The sequence below is a fragment of the Mobula birostris genome, chromosome 27, assembly GCF_030028105.1.
Source record: "Mobula birostris isolate sMobBir1 chromosome 27, sMobBir1.hap1, whole genome shotgun sequence".
NCBI classification, from domain to species: Eukaryota; Metazoa; Chordata; class Chondrichthyes; order Myliobatiformes; family Myliobatidae; genus Mobula; species Mobula birostris.
The window spans coordinates 27790635-27807020 of record NC_092396.1 but is presented as its reverse complement, the minus strand read 5'-3'; the positions used below and the strand labels follow the sequence as shown (position 1 = coordinate 27807020).

The 16386-nt window shown below is 43.0% G+C and overlaps 1 long non-coding RNA gene across 1 annotated transcript in view; it reads right to left on the bottom strand.

The window, feature by feature from the left end:
- Window positions 1-305: 305 nt before the first annotated feature.
- LOC140188594 (uncharacterized) overlaps window positions 306-16386 on the bottom strand; it is a 32276-nt gene continuing 16195 nt past the window's right edge. The window contains exons 2-3 of the long non-coding RNA XR_011883336.1: window positions 2718-2895; window positions 306-710 (exon numbers count right to left, since the gene is read on the bottom strand). This is a non-coding gene — a long non-coding RNA (uncharacterized lncRNA). The remainder of the gene's footprint in view (window positions 711-2717; window positions 2896-16386) is intronic.

The window sequence follows — 16386 nt, the reverse complement described above, 5'->3', positions numbered from 1 at the left end:
TATGTTGAGTCTCTACCCATGGGACTTCCTTACATAATTCCTAGACGTTGCCCTGTCTCCTATCCCTGCTTGAGGCTGCTGTCTCTCTATGAGGCATGTTGTCTACTCTGGGGATCAAAGTTTCAGAGGTTCAGAGGTTCATTTATTATCAAAGTATACAACTCTGAAATTCTTCTTCTCCAGATAGCCATGGAACCAAGAAAGGAAGAACGGCAGCACGATTATCAACCCCCAAATCCCCCTCCCCGTACAAATAAAGAACAAAACTGAACAGACACATTGATCCCCAAATCCCCCATCCCCACACAAAAAAGAAATGATCAGACGAAAAACACAGAATATTAAAAACTATAAGACTGAAAAAAGTCTATAGTCCAAGTCCACATCCAAAACACAGAAAACCTGGGTAAAAATTCTCCGGGCATAGTGAAGGCTCTCCAATAGCAGAGCGAACAAAAAGCAGGCAACTGGCACTCATCTTCTGCATTTCCCTTGATGTTTCAATCTCCCTCCTTGGTTTAATCAGCGCACAATGGGAGCTTCAATCGGCGAAATGGTGAAAAACATTTACTTCCGCCCCGTTTCGCAGCCTGGTCACCACGAGGTTCATGGACACTTCCTGTCTATCCTCTCGGAGGCTGCAGAATGATGAAGCATCCAAACGATCTCCAAACTTCCACTTTTGCCTCGATATTTCAACCTTCCTTGTGCTTTAATCAACATACAATGAAAGCTGTAATTGGCAGAATGGAGTCGAAGATCAGCTCATGCCCCATCCTGCAGCCTGCTCACCACCTCTGTCTCCTGGAATCCTCTTGGAGACTGCAGAGCGCTGGAACACCCAAACGATCTCCAAACAGCAAATCACAGGCTCCAACAGTTCCAGAATCACATCCAAGGCAAAAAACAAATGCAAAAGACGTAAAAGAAGTGAAACATATGGTTTCATGATCTTTCCAGAAGACATCGGCTGAAGGAGCGTTATACACAGGCACTATCTTGACCCACAGGACACACATGTTCTCTGTCCCTGTCTTGTCCATGGTATTTCTCCCTTTCCTGAATCTATGTGAACACCTGCCTTACTCAATGTGTCTATCCCAGTTCAGGACCCTCATTGTCTGGTCACACCCAACAATCCACAGGAAGCTGCACTCGTTCAATCTCAAGTAGCTGAGGTTGAGTTCTCTCTGTCCTCATTGTTTCTCCCCTGCACTGGTAACGTAAACCAGTGCTGGGCAAGGGAAGATCGATTATCAATACAAATGTCCCTGTGTCCACTAACAGTTCCCATTGTCAGCCCCCGAATAAACTTTTTGTCTGACCTGCATTCTGGCCTCACCATGATCTGGTCGGCAATCATATTGGACAGAGAGGGCACTGCAGTGGTTTCTGCCTGTTTTTGTGAGTGATTCTCACACCTTCCACCTCTTTTAGGATACTACCTCCACCATGGCCCGATTGGCCACAGCTGTAACAAATCATCTCCTTCATCTTTCCATGTCTGTTCTGATAGTTCCTTACTTGGTGCCTTGCTTACTGGCACAAAAAGCAAGTTCTCCACATCTTTGCAGCAGCTACATTCACTACAGCCGCTTTACAGCTTTTCTCCTCCCTCCTCCAGTCGATCTCCCCGGCCCATGTTTATATCATGGGGTAGGTCGATATACTGCGATCCCCTAGTCTAAAACTTCCTGGTGGGCTGAGGTTCAACATGTTCAGGAAGACTGGATTATCCCTCCCTACATTTTCCAACCTTGGATACTCCTATGCTCGATATTTATGTTCCACATAATCCATGGCAGGTTCGTCAGCTCTCTAAACCTCTAAGATTATCATTCCTAGTTACTCTCACATTCCCCCCACCCCGCGCCCCCCATGGCTGCCTCACTTCCCCCAGAGAGCAGCAATCTCTCTCCTCCTTACCGGCATTCCCGCTAGTTGCCCATGTACCATTCTGCACTCCCTGGGCCATACTACCCCACATATTCCTCGGGCATTTTCTTTAACAAACACGTGCAATTCAGTGAACTTTATCATCTCTTTGAGTTCTGAATTCCCACAAGCAGCCTTAAGTGAGGGCAGCTTAGACAAAATGCTCTGCTTCTCCCTGGGGGTGAAGGGCTTGTAAATGTTAGTTAAGCAGTGTCAAGGGCTGACTCAGGTCATCAAGATTCTTGACTTGACGTTGTCTGACCTCAAGAGGTGCCATCCCAACAGAGATACCTGGGGAAAACCTCTCCCTTAAATATCTCCTCACTAAGCAAAATATAAAGGCTAGATAAAAAAATTAAACAGTTTAACTTAAAACTGCAGAGTATGTTTTCTGCAATCTCCTACTTATATGCAACTGAACTCAAGATGTCTATTGTATTCCTTTCCATATAAAGGTCTGTTACCCTGAAGTTTCAAACTTATCCTTAGAACACCCAAACCCACTCAGAAACAAATATGCTACTATATAGTTCCCCAAACATGTATACGCATACCAGTCTGGCATCCTAAATGATCAGTAATCACCTTTCACAACTGGTGGCCCTGTTTCACCAAGCTGCCCAAAACTGTCTGATAGCCGGTCCTTACACAAGCACACGTGTGCATGCACAACTCTTTTACTCATCAGTTCAGCTCCCCACCATGTTCGCTGATGCTTTGTGATCCCATTGCCATTGACCTGAACGGACCTAAGCATGGGTGCTACTCTTGGAAATACTCACCCCTTAGTCTACTGAAGAGAGTGGATCACGAATGTATCTCAGATGAGCTTCCAAAATGTGATGGAGAGACACTGAAGCTGGTGATATAGAAGTCTTTATTCAGCACAACAAGCAGCCATCATTCTGGAGACACTCTCGGTCGAGGCTCACACACCCATAGGTACACCACAATTATACCCTTAAGATCAAAGGCAATACAAATTCAATAGTACAATAACATTGTTTACTCATAGTCGTAGTCATAGTCATAGTCATACTTTATTGATCCCAAGGGAAATTGGTTTTCATTACAGTTGCACCATAAATAATTAAATAGTAATAAAACCGTAAATAATTAAATATTAATATGTAAATTATGCCAGGAAATAAGTCCAGGACCAGCCTATCGGCTCAGGGTATCTGACCCTCCAAGGGAGGAGTTGTAAAGTTTGATGGCCACAGGCAGGAATGACTTCCTATGACGCTTTGTGTTGCATCTTGGTGGAATGAGTCCCTGGCTGAATGTACTCCTCTGCCCAACCAGTACATTATGTAGTGGATGGGAGACATTGTCCAAGATGGCATACAACTTGGACAGCATCCTCTTTTCAGACACTACCGTCAGAGAGTCCAGTTCCATCCCTACAACATCACTGGGCTTACGAATGAGTTTGTTGATTCTGTTGGTGTCTGCTACCCTCAGCCTGCTGCCCCAGCACACAACAGCAAACATGATAGCACTGGCCACCACAGACTCTTAGAACATCCTCAGCATCGTCCGACAGATGTTAAAGGACCTCACTCTCCTCAGGAAATAGAGACGGTTCTGACCCTTCTTGTAGACAGCCTCAGTGTTCTTTGACCAGTCCGGTTTATTGTCAATTCGTATCCCCAGGTATTTGTAATCTTCCACCATGTCCACACTGACCCCCTGAATGGAAACAGGGGTCACTGGTGTCTTAGCCCTCCGCAGGTCTACCACCAGCTCAATACTTTGGGATGCATTTATTTCCTTTTCTCAGTTCCTTTGTCTACCGTATCTGTTCCCAGGATGCATCCTTCCTTTCCAGGACATCAGAGATGACCTCCTTTATGAAAGAATGGGACTTCCCTTCCTCCACTATTAATGCTGCCTCACCCGCTTCTCTTCCATTTCCCCAACATCCACACTCAGTACATCTTCCCATCACCTTAACAGTGATAGAGTACCTCTTGTCCTTACCTACTGCCCCATGAGCCTCTGCATGCAACACATCATTCTCCCCCAACTTTTGCCATCTCCAAAATGATCCTACCACCAAACATACATATCTTTATCTCCCCCTCCACCTCCGCTTTCTGCAGGGATTGCTTCCTCCAAGATTCCCTTGTCCATTCATCCTTCCCCACTAATCTCCCTCCTGGCACTTAATCCTGCAAGCAACCCAAGTGCCACACCTGCCCATTCACCTCCTTCCTCGCCTCCATTTAGGACCCCAAACAGTCCTTCCAGGTGAGGCTACACTTCACCTGCAGATCTGCAGGGGTCACCACAGTGCTCCGATGCGGCTTCCTCTGCACTGGTGAGACCTGTTGTACACTGGGGGACCGTTTCATCGATTCCCATTCCCATTCTGACATATTGGTCCATCACCTCTTCTTGTGATATGATGAGGCCATCTTCAGGATGGAGGAGCAAGACCTTATATTCTTTCTGGGCACCTCCAGACTAATGGCATGCATATCGATTTCTCCTCCCAGTTAAAAAAAAATTCCCTCCTCCTCCACTCTTCTTCTATTCCTCACTCTGGCCTCTTACCTTATCTCACCTGCCTATCACCTCCTCTGGCTCCCCTCCTCCTTCTCTTTCTCCTATGGTCCACTCTTCTCTCCTATCAGATTGCTTTCTCTCCAGCCCTTTATCTTTCCTACCCACCTGGTTTCACCAATCTCCTTCTAGATATCCTTCTCACACCCCACTTTTTTATTCTCGCATCACCCTCCTTCCTTTGCAGTCTTGAAGAAAGGTCTCGGCTTGAAACGTCGACTGTTTATTTATTTCCATAGATGCTGCCTGACCTGCTGAGTTCCTCCAGTGTGTGTTGTAATTGATAAGACACCTCTGAAGGTCCAAACAGCTTTGGGAGAAACTAATTAACACAATTATTCTAAATTTGTGTCCTAAAATATTCTAAAACTTTTTGATGACAGAGAGCCAGACACCCAAAATTAATGTTGTCTGGGCTGCTTTTGAGTACACAAGTATGATAGTGACATAAAACTAATGATTGCCTATTCCTGTGACCATGTTTGAAATGCTGAGTGACAACATCCATCTGGTCTGCCAGCTTGCACTCAAGTCACAATGGTGCAAATAACTTAGCCATGCAAGCCCAGAAACACAATTCCATTATTTTAACGTTTGGCTCTTGTGTATGCAATCTCTTCGTTTGTAGAACAGTTTGTACTTTTAACTTGAAATTACTGCCTGCAATTTCCAAAAAAAAAACTGAAAGCTAATTGCAAGCTTCCCGAACTCAAATACATCTACAGAACTAAAACCTGGTTTTTGTTTGAATTAATATCTGCTATATTCACATAACTCCAGAATACTCCCTAGCAAAGAAAGCCTAACATACTCCACAAAAAAAAGGTAGAGCTGAAAGATGTATAATTTCCTGGAGCAAAATCTGTAATTACCCTATCCTGAATTAACTTTTACCGGTCTATATTGTTCCTGTTCAGTAAAACTATCCCTTTCTCTATTGTATTGTACCATTATCCTTGGCTTCTTATCCCTATCCCATGTCCCAAACTACTTCTTCATTTTATTCCAACATTTTTAACGACTAAAATCATTAAAAAGAATTGTCACATATCCATCGAAATATATTGTGAAATGCGCCGTTTGCGTCAATAACCAATTGCAGTCTGAGGATGTGCTTCTTTTACCAACATAACCCTACCGAACTGTACGTCTTTAGAATGTGTGAGGAACTGGAGCACCCAGAGAAAGCAGTAGCAGCGATTGAACCGAGTCGCTGGCGCGGTAAATCATTACATGAGCCACTACTTACCAGGCTGCCCTGCATTTTATCCTTTCCTCATCATTCAGTCCTCCAAATATAATTGATTTTCCCTTCTCTTCCTACAAATTGCCACCATCAGTGCCAAACTCATTAATTACCTGGGACTAGTCTTCCCTTTCTTCTTTAATCCCTCTATTTTTCCTACTGCTCCGTTCGCTTCAGTACTTCTTTAAAACTCAGACATTCAACTAAATTTCTGTTCATGCTTTCTGTCCCAAAACATTGCTTTTTTAAAATTTATTTTATTTATATTGTTTCCTATTTCCCTCCTGTTAGTACCTGGGCTATTCCCAATTAAGGATACTGGTAAATAAAAGTATGTTGTATCAGTGCATGAAGATCAAATAAAAATAAGACCAGATTTCCTTGAAATTATTTTCATGATCATTGAAATGAATGAGCAAATTTTTGATTATCCTTCCTAATATTGTCTTCCATGACTTGACGTCAAACTGATGCCAAATCTCAAGTAAAGCACTTTGGGAAGTTTTAATATGTTTTAGGTGCAATAGAACTACAACTGCTGTTGCCAAACAATGTTCCCCACACCTACATGCAAGGTTCTATAGCATTGTCCAGCTGCTATGATCAGTAATGTAACCTGGGTCCATTGGGTGATCCTGAGGAGGGAGGAGAAGATAGCGGCACGACACAGCGTGAGCAGCCGTTCCAAATGATATCGTATGTGTTAACTAGGGGGCTGAGCACAATCCTGATTTGATGGAGACAGCCGTGAGAAGCACGGAGGAACACCTGGAGAAACTCCTGAAATGCCTGCTTCGCTGCCGCTGCTACCGTGCGATCGAGAATCTCCGGAGGGGAAGGCCCCAAATCCTTGGCTTTGCCTATTGCCTGTTGCCGGGGCTGGGGTCGAAGCGCTCGGCAGAAATGGTGCTCGGTGCTCGGTGTCGGAGAGCTGGTCGGAGGCTCGGAGATTTTGGACGGACTCGGAGTCAGGCTGTGGTCAGATGCTTCCAGGATGCTGCATCGGCAAGTTTGCGGTGCTGGAGGTTCACCATCTGCGTGATATGATGGGACTTTCGAGAGACTTTGAGACTTTTTACCGTGCCATGGTCTGTTCTTATCAAATTACAGTATTGCTTTGCACTGTTGTAACTATATGTTATAATTATGTGGTTTTTGTCAGTTTTTCAGTTGGTTTGTCATGTGTTTCTGTGATATCATTCTGGAGGAATATTGTATCATTTCCTAATGCATGCATTATTAAATGACAATAAAAGAGAACTGCGTGTCCTCATAATCTAAATCTAAAATCTAAATTTGTGTCTATCAACGTCAGACAACCCAGCCAGGGTTGAGCAGGCCCTGGCTTGTGCCCCAGCAGGTCACACCTCTTGATCCATAGCCACCTGGAGGCACATTCAGCGGCCTCTGTGACGATCCTGGTGGCTCTCTGCTTTGCAGCTCCTGTAGAGCCAAGGAGAGAATAGGTTCTGCACAGCGAGCACCCTGTCCTCAAACTGCAGCCACTCCCACCGATGGCTTGCTGAAGTCTACTTAACCCACCAGTGTTCTGTTACTCTGTCTGGAGTGGGAGCTTCTGGCGCTTGGAGGTTCTGGGCACTGTGGGATGACTCTGGGCCAGACTCCTCCTGCGTCACAGGAGTAAATCCTCTGCGCCATGTTGCTCTCTTCAGAACCTTTCTTTAGCCAGAGTCAGCCAATTTAATAGAGAGAGGGAGGAAAACTGAAATAATGAGTATGAAATAGTATTTTTCCATGCTTAACTAGGCACTGTAAGGTGCCTTGTGATGTGTATAAACAATCTCAATAAATGTTCATTTTCTTAACGTATTTAATGGACCAATTAAAGATTAGCAATAACTTTTATTATATTGAAGTATTAGAACGTATTCCACCGAGTAATAGGCTACACAACCCTTCATGGACAAAGGGACTGAGATCCGTGACATTCCTGTAGCAGAACTTTTTCTGGAGAAGCTAACATGAATTATAAATCCATATCATACTGCAAACAGACAAGCATGTTTATACAGAATAAGTATGGTTCATGTCTCTTAATTAGAAGAGAAGGAAATTCTTGGAAAGAGAAGGTTGCACTTATATATAATCTCATCACCGCTTCAAGGCAGTCGCAACAGCTAACCTTTTGAAGCAATTGTGACTTTCCTACGAACCCAAAGCAGCTACCGGTTACAGAGCAACCTTCCACGAACAACAAATGGGAGGGATCATTGAACAATTTGCTTCATGTGCAGTCTGCTGCAATTTGAAATGATTACCCGATCATCGCCAGAACTCCATGCTCTGCTCTGAAAAGAGCTGTCATCTTTGCCGTCAGAGTGAACAGAAAAATTGAGCCTTGAATTCGATTTTCACAGGCTTGGCCCGTATCTGCTTGGTATAGCCTGGTATGGGAACACCAATGCCTTTGAGCGGAAAACCCTACAGCCGGTAGTGGATTCAGCCCGGTACATCAGAGGCAAAACCCTCCCAACCATTGAGCACATCGACATGAAATATTGCCATGGGAAAGCAGCATCCATCATCAAGGATCCTCACCATGCAGGCCAGGCTCTTTTCTCACTGCTGTCATCAGGTAGAAGGTGCAAGCGCCTCAGGACTCGCACTACCAGGTTCAAGAAGAGTTACTACCCTTCAACCATCAGGCTCTTAAACAAAAGGGGATTACTGGACTTATTTAAGGACTCTTTTATCTTGCTATTTATTTATATCTGCATTTGCACAGATTGTTTACAGTTTATAGTTACTGTTCTATTGATTTGCTCAATATGCCTGCAGAGATAAGAAACTCAGGGTTGTATATGGTGACATTTATGTACTCTGACAATAAATTTACTTTGAACTTTTGATATGTAGAAGCAGGATTAGGCCATGCAGCCCTTGGAGCATGCTTTCCCATTCAATAAAATTGTGGTTGAACTGATTTCAGACTTCTCCTGCCTGTTCCTCAGAACCTTTAACTGTCCTGTACAGCAGAATCAGAATCAGGATTAATATCACTAGGGTTTGTTGTTTTGTAGCAGCAGTACATTGCAATACATAATAATAAAAATTTGTGAATTACAGTATACATACATATCAAGTTAAATTAATTAAGGCAAAAAAGAGGGAAAGAAGTAGTGAGATAGTGTGCATGAGTTCAATGTCCATTCAGAAATATGATGGCAGAGGTGAAGAAGCCATTCCTAAATCATTGAGTGTCTACCTTTAGGCTCCTGTACCTCTTCCCTGCTGGTAGCAATCAGAAGAGGGCCTGTCCTAGGTGATGGGGGGTCCTTAATGATGGATGCCATCATTTTGAGGCCTGGCTCTTTGAAGATGCATCAGCCATTATAGTTTTCCAATGTGCAGAATTTCAAACATTCATAAGCATCTGCAAGAAGAAATTCCTCATCTTTGTATTAAACAAGTAACCATTTATTCTGAAACTACAGAATCTAGACCCAAATTTCAACCATGCATGATTACCTCCTCTTGGCATATGCATACTTTGTCAAGGTGCCTTAGAAATCTATACATTTCAATAAGATCACTTCTTAATCTTCCAGACTTCAACATGGATCCAATCTATTGAGCTTTTCCATATGAGATAACCACTTCATTCCAGGAAACAGCCCAGTGAACCTTATCTGAATTGCAAATATAATGTAAATATACATCTTAAAATGAAAGATGAAACTGTAATCAGTACTCCAGATGCATTCTCACCTACATTCTGCACAGTTATAGCAAAATTTATTTAATTCTACACTCCATCCCCTTGCCATCTGAATTAATTGTTGCACCTGCCCACACATTTACTGTGCTTGATGGATGAGGACAGTAATGATATCAGGAATGTCAACAGTCTAACAACCTGATTAACACCACTAATACAGACACATCCAATCTGAATCTAACTCTCCCGTGTGTTCTTTTGTTTTCCTTTTTATCTGTTGAAATGTGGACCTCCCTGGCAAAGCCAGTATTCATAGCCCATCTCTGATTTCCCTTGAAATGGTTGTGATGGGGCCAAACTCTTGAACTTCTACCCATTTTGAATCAGTAGTCTGGACTGTATTCAGAGATTCATCTTCGAATCTGGATGAGAATGCTGCAGTTATTACCTACTTCATTAAAATCTGTGTGGATGAGTGTGTCCTGCAAAGACTTACTGTACATTCCCAAACCAAAAGCCATAGATGAACCAGGAGGTACGTCGTCTGCTGAAGGCTAGATCTGTGGCATTCATGTCTGGTGACCCAAGTGTGTACTGGAAAACCGGGTATGACTTGCGGAGGGCTATTTCAAGGGCAAAGAGACAACTTCGAATAAGGTTGGAAGCGACATTGGATGTACGACATCTCTGGCAAAGTTCCCAATACATTACTTCCTACAAAGTGAAACCCAATAGCATGAATGGCAGTGATGTGGTCACTACCAGATAAACTCAATGCCTTCTATGCTCACTCTGAAAGGAAGAATATAACTGCAGCTGTGAAAATCCCTGCTGCACCCAATGACCCTGTGATCTCTGTCTCAGAGGCCGAAGTTAGGCTGTCTTTAAAGAGGATGAACCCTCACAAGGTGGAAGGTCCCAATGGAGTACCTGGTAAGGCTCTGAAAATCTGTGCCAACCAACTGGCAGGAGTATTCAAGGACATTTTCAACCTCTCACTGCTATGGGTGGAATTTCCTACTTGCTTCAATAAGGCAACAATTATACCAGTGCCTAAGAAGAATAATGTGAGTTGCCTTAATGACTATCACCCAGCAGCACTCACACCTACAGTGATGAAATACTTTGACAGGTAGGTCATGTCTAGACTGAACTTCTGCCTCAGCAAATACCTAGACCCATTGCAGTTTGCCTATCGCCACAATAGGTCAACAGCAGACACAATCCCAATGGCTCTTCACAAAGCCTTAAACTACCTGGACAATACAAACACGTAGGTCAGGGTGCTGCTCATTGACTATAGCTCAGCATTTAACATCAACATTCCCACAATCCTGATAGATAAGTAACAGAACCTGGGCCTCCCTACCTCCCTCTGCAATTGGACCCTTGACTTCCTAACCGGAAGAGTACTGTGATAAAAGCTTCTCCTCTCTGATGATCAACATTGGTGCACCTCAGGGATGTGTGCTTAGCCCGCTGCTCTACTCTCTCTACACCTATGACTGTGTGGCTATGCATAGCTTGAATACCATCTATAAGTTTGCTGATGATACAACCATTGTTGGCAGAATCTCAGATGGAGATGAGAGGGCGTACAAGAGCGAGATATAACAACTAGTGGAGTGGTGTCACAGCAACAACCTGGCACTCAACGTCAGTAAGACCAAAGAGCTGATTGTAGACTTTAGGTAGGGTAAGATGAATGAACACATACCAATCCTCATAGAGGGACCAGAAGTAAAGAGAGTGAGCAGTTTCAAGTTCCTGAGTGTCAAGAACTCTGAGGACCTAATCTGGTCCCAACATATCGATGCAACTGTAAAGAAGCAAGACAGTGACTATACTTCATTAGGAGTTTGAAGAGATTTGGTATGTCAACAAAAACACTCAAAAACTTCTATAGATGTACCGTGGAGAGCATTCTGACGGGCTGCATCACTGTCTGGTATGGGGGGAGGGTGGGAGGGTACTGCACAGGACCAAAAAAAGCTGCAGAGAGTCGTAAATTTAGTCAGCTCCATCTTGGGTACTAGCCTACAAAGCCTACTCCAGGTATCTTCAAGAGTGGTGTCTCAGAAAGGCAGCATCCATTATTAAGGACCCCCAGCACCCAAGGCTTGCCCTTTTCTCACTGTTACCATCAGGGTAGGAGGTACAGAAGCCTAACGGCACTCACTCAATGATTCAAGAACAGCTTATTCCCCTTTGACATCCAATTCCTAAATGCACATTGAACCCGTGAACATTACCTTACTTTTTCAATATATTTTATTTCTGTTTTTGGATGATTTTTAGCCTGTTCAATATATGTATACTGTAATTGATTGATTGATTAATTTATATATTTTTCTTCTATATTATGCATTGCATTGAACTGTCGCTGCTAAGTTAACTAATTTCACGACACAAGCTGGTGATAATAAACCTGATTCTGATTGTGACTGTGGGAAGGGCAGATTGAAACTCAGTGACGATACGATTCTAAGGCAGTGCAAGTGAAAGAGGAGCGCTAGCTATCCTTGCCTTTGTCTTTCCTGGAGTAAAGGTCAAGGTTTTAGGAGATCCTGTTGGAGTAACCTGGACAACTAGCAGTGAACAGACCGCGGCCAAGTGGTGCTGATGGTAGAAGGAGGGAATATTTAAATGAATTTGCTGCTAAAGCATTTTCAAGAAGCATTTTCAATGGGGTAAAATGGAGAACCAATTGCCATTTCAGGTTGGCACTTATAGGAACTTGTGTTACTGTATGTAAACAAAGACGATGAAAAGGCCAGTCTATGGTAAGTACAGTATAAAGTTAACCATATAGCTTTGTTGGTGGCTTTGCTACACTAAAACAACCACACTGCACAATTGTGAGTTACCCTACAATTGCCCTTTTGGTTTCTGCCTTCTAATTTTGCAACTTTGATTCAATGAGCTATTTTTCACTGATTTAAACATGGCAAGGGTCTGAAATCCATTAACTATTGGCTGGACAGCCTATTATTGCAATCCATTAGTTACCAATCTAAAGGTCATAATAAGCACCTCGAAGCTTCCTTTGTGGGGTCCAACTTTGTATTTACTTACTTACTGCCTGTTAAGCCACTGGTGTTTAGGGCAGCAATGAAGGTCCTCCATCTCTGGCAGAGTTCAGAGCTTCCTTTTTCGTGTCTGCAGCTTCTCAGTTATCACTACAGTCAGTCATACAGGTCCTGGGTGGAGACTCAGGAATACCATCACACTCAGATGTAGAAGGATTCTTCGTCGCTGCTTCTGTAACAATTTTGTTTTACCAGTCGGAGTTGTTAGCCCTGAGCTGAACCCCTGGACCTGGAAGACCAGTGGACCACTCTTAGTCTGGCCTCTACCCTTTAACCTGTTTGGTAGTTAACCTATTTGACCTGTTCTGTCAGCATAAAGCCTTGACGCTAGCCAGCATAGATCTCCAGGTCACTGAAGCACGCAAGCCTCCAAACCATGACAAGGTTGTGATCCTCTTGGAGGAGGCTTTGTATTTCATCATCATCAGGTGCCGTGCCCAGTTTGAGCTTTGACTGCCATGGCCCACACACTCCTGTTTCGGGTCAAGTGGATCAATTCATTGGTATTCATTTCCAGTTCTCTGGCTGCTGCCTCTATGATCATTTGTCTTTGTCTTCCTCTTGCTTTCTTCTCTTCAATCTTTCCCATAATTACCGTGCATTCTAACTCCTCTTTCCTAATCACATGTCCAATGAAGTTACGTCGCCTTTTCATGTTCGCATACATTATTTCTCTTTTTGTGTTTGCTCTGTTCATGACATCTTCGTTAGATATTTGTTTCGTTCGTGATATCCTTTCCATCCTCCTCAAAAACCACATCTCTGCTGCTTCAATTTGTTTCTTCATGTTGCTAGATATTGTCCAACATTCTGAGCTTTGTATTTACTGTTTGGTAAATTGACATGGACTTTTGGTGGCGTTTTGTGAATAAGCAAATCCTGAATTCTGAGAGACACATTTCCCCTTTAACGCAGAGCTCTGAGACACACATGGATGAGACACTTCAAGCAATATTGTTAATTCTGATGTTGTTTTATAACAGTAATTTGCATAACAGATTATTGATATAATGGCTTTATTATGTTGTCAGAGAATGCTCCATAGGAATGGTAAAATACACCAGAATAAAAACATTTAGAAGAAGAGTTAGCTGTATAGTACATGAAAACAAAATGTCCTATAAACTATAAACACGAGGAATTCTGCAGATGCTGGAAATTCAAGCAACACACATCAAAGTTGCTGGTGAACGCAGCAGGCCTGGCAGCATCTCTAGGAAGAGGTGCAGTCGACTTTTCGGCCAAGACCCTTCGTCAGGACCAACTGAAGGAAGAGTTAGTAAGAGATTTGAAAGTGGGAGGAGGAGGGGGAGATCCAAAATGATAGGAGAAGACAGGAGGGGGAGGGATGGAGCCAAGAGCTGGACAGGTGATTGGCAAAAGGGATATGAGAGGATCATGGGACAGGAGGCCCAGGGAGAAGGAAAAGGGGGGGGAACCCAGAGGATGGGCAAGGGATATAGACAGAGGGACAGAGGGAGAAAAAGGAGAGAGAGAGAAAGAATGTGTGCATAAAAATAAATAATGAATGGGGTACGGAGGGGAGGTGGGACATTAGCAGAAGTTAGAGAAGTCAATGTTCGTGCCATCAGGTTGGAGGCTACCCAGACAGAATATAAGGTGTTGTTCCTCCAACCTGAGTGTGGCTTCATCTTTACAGTAGAGGAGGCCGTGGAAAGACATGTCAGAATGGGAATGGGATGTGGAATTAAAATGTGTGGTCACTAGGAGATCCTGCTTTCTCTGGTGGACAGAGCGTAGGTGTTTGGCAAAGTGGTCTCCCAGTCTGCGTCAGGTCTCGCCAATATATAGAAGGCCACATCGGGAGCACTGGACGCAGTATATCACCCCAGTCGACTCACAGGTGAAGTGTTGCCTCACCTGGAAGGACTGTCTGGGCCCCTGAATGGTGGTGAGGGAAGAAGTGTAAGGGCATGTGTAGCACTTGTTCCGCTTACACGGATAAGTGGATAAGTGCCGGGAGGGAGATCAGTGGGGAGGGATGGGGGGGACAAATGGACAAGGGAGTCGCGTAGGGAGCGATCCTCCTCTACTGTAAAGATGAGGCCGGCCTCCTGATTTACTTATTTATTTATTTATTTGTTTGTTTGTTTGTTTACTTCTTCTTCTTCTTCTATATTTTGCATTGCATTGAACTGCTGCTGCTAAGTTAATATATTTGACGTCACATGCCGGTGATAATAAACCTGATTCTGATTCTGATTCTATTATAGTTGTTATTCTATAGATTTGTTGAGTCTGCCAGAAGAAAGTGAATCCCAGGGTTGTATATAGTGACATATACATATGTTGATAATAAAATTTACTTTGAGTTTTGAAGACTCCATCTCATCCAGTTTAGTGGTAACCTGACAATTAATTAGCAACTGTATTCCATGGAACTGGCCTCTGGAGTTGTGAAAAGCTCATACGTTTAGGGGCTGGGGCTGTAACTCGTCACCTAGACACGGTGGAAATGGAAGTGTTTTACTCTGAATCTAGTAGTCTCTCTAACATCAAAGGGTCAAATGTTAGACATGTTCCATTATTTAGTTTGTCATTCCTCACCCAGATGAAAACATACTATTTTTCAAAAAAAAAAAATCCCTCATTACCAGATTTTGTGCTTCACGAAGTGGCATTTGGCAACATGGGAAGGAAAAGATTATTCTGTTTGACATTTTGTTGTCTGATTGTCAGCCCTGTAGAAACCTGATGGTTAAAAATGCATCAACGCGACAATCTTCCACAAGCATGACAATGGGTTAGACTTCAACAACTAACTCAAGTCACTTACTATTACAGAAACCACTGTCACGCCAAGTAAACATCACAACTGCACTAAACAGATGTAACAAATCTTTAGCGATACAGTGCAGAGTCAGCCCTCCAGCCCTTCAAATCAAGCTGCCCCAGCACCCCCACAACACTGATTAACCTGAACCTAGTCATCAGACGACTTACGGTGATCAATTAACCTACTCGGTACGTGTTTGGACTATGGAATGAGACCGGAGTACCCGGGAAAAATCTATGCATTCTGTGGGGAGGACATACAGAGAATCCTTATGGAATGGTGCCGGAGTTGAACTCTGAACTCTGGGATGCCACGAACTGTAAAAATGTCATGCTAACTGCAATGCTACTATAGCACTCATAATAAAACCCAGGTGCCCTGGTTTCCTTCCACATTCCAAAGACGTACTGTTTGGTTGGCTAATTGGTCACTGTAAGTTGTCATGTGACTAGACCAGGAGCCACAGACTGGGCACAGCAATTCAAAGGGAGCCAAGACCCCAAGTGTCCAAGTATGTATATATCACTTATTTTTGTATTTATGTTCTGTAACATGAGGGAACTTAAGAAGGTGAAGAATAAATTTAAAGGAAAAATGAATATTTAGTGAGTTCTAGAAGTCTCCTACTGAGTGACTAGTCAAAAATAAATGGTAGACTTAAGTGCACAAGGATTTTTTTCCTGTCAAATTAAACTATTGCTGAGGGAAAGGGAATCACTACAAATTTTGTGACGAACTAGTTTACCTCAGGAGAACATAAAAATGATTCCAATTACTAATAAATCATTCGGTTTAAAGAAAATTATGCAATAATGTGAATTGACACATCCAGCAGATATGAGATTGTACAATTAAAGGAGATAAACTTGAAGTTTGAGCCATTTGATTATTCAACTTGTCGGGAATTTGTAATTCCTAATATAGGGAATTATCACTATATTATTGATGATGTTTCATTCATCTCCTTGCCTTCCCATAGGGTCAGCTTTTACATTCAACTTTCAGATTTATTTCTTAAATATTTCATTGCTTGTTTATTATTTTCTCTGCTCTTTAACTGCACTCTCACAAA